This window comes from Rhinopithecus bieti, unplaced genomic scaffold (genome assembly GCF_001698545.2).
Source record: "Rhinopithecus bieti isolate Rb0 unplaced genomic scaffold, ASM169854v2 scaffold_1466, whole genome shotgun sequence".
Taxonomy (NCBI): Eukaryota; Metazoa; Chordata; class Mammalia; order Primates; family Cercopithecidae; genus Rhinopithecus; species Rhinopithecus bieti.
Window position 1 is genome coordinate 265,962 of NW_016803386.1, and position 3,271 is coordinate 269,232.

Here is a 3,271-nt window from a genome sequence, read left to right on the forward strand (position 1 = left end):
TGAGGCAGGAAAATCACTTGAACCCGGGAGGTGGAGGTTGCAGTGAACCGAGATCATGCCACTGCACTCTAGCCTGGGCAACAGAGTGAGACTCTGTCTCAATAAATAAATAAATAGATAAATAAATAAATAAATAAATAAAATTTTTAAAAAAGCTATTTAGGAAGCAGATAATTAGAACAAACAAATATTTCCATCAAGCTAAAGAGGCCTAATAGACTGGGGTTCTCCACTCTAGGCCCTGTCTAAAGGTCTCAGGTCAGTCATCCAGAATTAGTCATCCTCAGGCTCCCATTCCAATATCTCATCCCTTATACCCCAGAAATTCTGTTTGAATCTGGCCTCTTGCCCCACTCCGCACCCCTGTGCCTTGGTTGGAGCTTCATTGTCATGTCCAGGACTTGTGTAGTGGCCTTCTACCTGGTCTGCCTCCAATATTTCCCCAGCCACGTCATCTTCCAACCTCTCAACAGTCATTCTCCTAGAAAGACTTCTCATCCTACTTCTCTGTTGAAAAGCCATCTTTGGTTCCCCAGGCTTCAGCATCAAATGACAACACTTTGGCATGACATTCACACTCTACACACCCTATACTCCAGCCACTGCAAACCTCTCTCCACTCCCTCTATAATATTTGGTGTCCTCATAGGTGTGGTTTCTTCTGCCTGAGAAGTTCTTCTGTTCCCTTTCTTCTTGGCAATCATTTACTTGCCCTTCAAGAGCAAGCTCATATATTCCTCCTCTAGGAAGACTCTCTAGACTCCTCCAGACAGTGCTCCCCTCTTTCATAGGAACTAACATATTACATTACAAGCTGTCTGCTCCTCCTACTCAACTGACAGCTGCATATTCTCCTGCAGTGCCAGCCACATCCCTGAGACACCATGGTGAAAGTGAAGGCCAGAGTAAATGGGTTTGGCTGTATTGGGTGCCTGGTCACTAGAGCTGCTTTTAACTCTGGCATAGTGGATATTGTTGCCATTGATGACCTCTTCACTGACCTCAACTATATGGTCTACATGTTCTAGTATGATTCCACCCACGGCAAGTTCCACAGCACCATCAAGGCTGAGAATGGGAAGTTTGTCATCAATAGAAATCCCATCACCATCTTCCCAGGAGCGAGGTCCCACCAAAGTCAAATGGGATGATGCTGGCGCTGATGATGTTGTGGAGTCCACCAGTGTCTTCACTACCATGGAGAAGGCTGGGGCTTACTTAGAGGGGGGAGACAAAAGAGTCACCATCTCTGCCCCTTCCGCTGACTTGTGACGGGCAAGAACCCTGAAAAGTATGGAAACAGCCCTGAGAAGGTCAGCAATGCTTCCTGCACCACCAACTGCTTCATCCCCCTGGCCGAGGTCATTCATGACAACCTTGGTATCATGGAAGGACTCGTGACCACCGTCCAAGCCATCACTGCCACTCAGAAGACCGTGGATGGCCCCTTTGGGAAACTGTGGTATGACGGCCACGGGGCTCTTCAGAACATCATCCCTGCATCTACTGGCACTGTCAAGGCTGTGGGCAAGCTCAGCCCCTAGCTGAATGGGAAACTCACTGGCATGTCCTTTCCTGTCCCCAGCACCAATGCGTCAGTCATGGACCTGACATGTGGTCTGGAGAAACCTGCCAAATGTGATGACATCAAGAAGGTGGTGAAGCAGGCGTCGGAGGACCCCCTCAAGGGCATCCTGGGCTACACTGAGCACCACGTTGTCTCCTCTGACTTTAACAGGGACACTCACTCTTCTGCCTTTGCTGCTGGGGCTGGCATTGCCCTCAACGACCAGTTTGTCAAGCTCATTTCCTGGTATGACAATAAATTTGGCTGTAGCCACAGGGTGGTGGACCTCATGGTCCACATGGCCTCCAAGGAGTAAGACCCCTGGACCACCAGCCCCAGCGAGAGCACGAGAGGAAGAGAGGCCCTCAGCTGCTGGGGAGTCCCTGCCGCACTCAGTCCTCACCACACTGAGAATCTCCCCTCCCCAGTGTTTCCACCCAGACTCCCGGAAATGGAGGGTCCTAGGGAACCCCACCTTGTCACATACCATCAACTAAGTACCCTGTACTCAGGCCCAAAATAATATTACGTTACCATTATTTGCTTGCATCTACTCCCCTATGACATGTGGAGCCCCTTGAGGGCGATGACCTTGCTTATTCATCTTTGTATTTCCAGAACCTAGCACAGTGCTGGGCTGATAAAGGTGCTCAAAAAAATTTTGATGAGTCAATGAATGTATGAATGAATGAATGAATGAATGAATGAATGAATGAATTTCTGACCATTGTGGTAGACTGCCAATTGGCGGCCCCTAACGAGCCTAACCCTCCAACCCCCGCATTCATGCCCTTGTGCAGTCCCACACTGACTCTGAGCTGGGAAGTGACACATGTCATTTCAGATCACAAACCAGTGGGCAGGATCAATCATATGAACCTGCCTAACTGCAAGACGGAGGGGAGCAGGGTGGCAGCAAGGCATGATGCAAGATCTCAAAGCCAGGACTGCTTAGATATGGACAAATTCTTTTTTTTTTTGAGACAGACTCGCACTCTGCCACCCAGGCTGGAGTGCAGCGACATGATCTCAGCTCACTGCAACCTCGGCCTCCCGGGTTCAAATGATTCTCCTGCCTCAGTCTCCTGAGTAGGTGGAATTACAGGTGTGCACCACCACACCCGGTTAATTTTTGTATATTTAGTAGAGACAGAGTTTCACCATGTTGGCCAGGCTAGTCTTGAACTCCTGACCACAGGTGATCCACCTGCCTTGGCCTCCCAAAGTGCTGGAATTACAGGCATGAGCCACTGCACCTGGCCTGATATGGACAAATTCTTACTCTTTGTCTCCCCTATTCCTAAATTTGTACCTTTCTAAAAATGATAAATATGTGTATAGAATATTCCTACATATTCTCACATATACGATCCTTGTAGGAATGCACTGAGAGAAATATCATTGTTGTTATTACATTTTATAGATGAGAAAACTGCAACATGCAAAACCGAATCAGTTGGTTAATGAGGAAGTTGGGGTTCAAGCTTCAACGCTAGGCTGCTTCCCCAGCCATAGTAACCCTGGACTTCTAACAATCCAGGCATGTCATTGTAGAGGACTTCCCTAAGAGCAAACACTTGGAGCAGACTGAGCCTGGGTCAATTTTCAGAAACAGGCCTAGTCTCCTTCCCCATCCACACATTAGAAGTATTTAAGTAATTACAGAACCTAGAGAGACTGAGAGAGACTTTGGCCAGCTTGGGT

At 48.1% G+C, this 3,271-nt stretch overlaps 1 pseudogene; it reads left to right on the forward strand.

The window, feature by feature from the left end:
* LOC108535855 (glyceraldehyde-3-phosphate dehydrogenase pseudogene) overlaps positions 1-2,186 on the forward strand; it is a 41,364-nt pseudogene extending 39,178 nt beyond the window's left edge.
* The last annotated feature ends 1,085 nt before the right edge of the window (positions 2,187-3,271 follow it).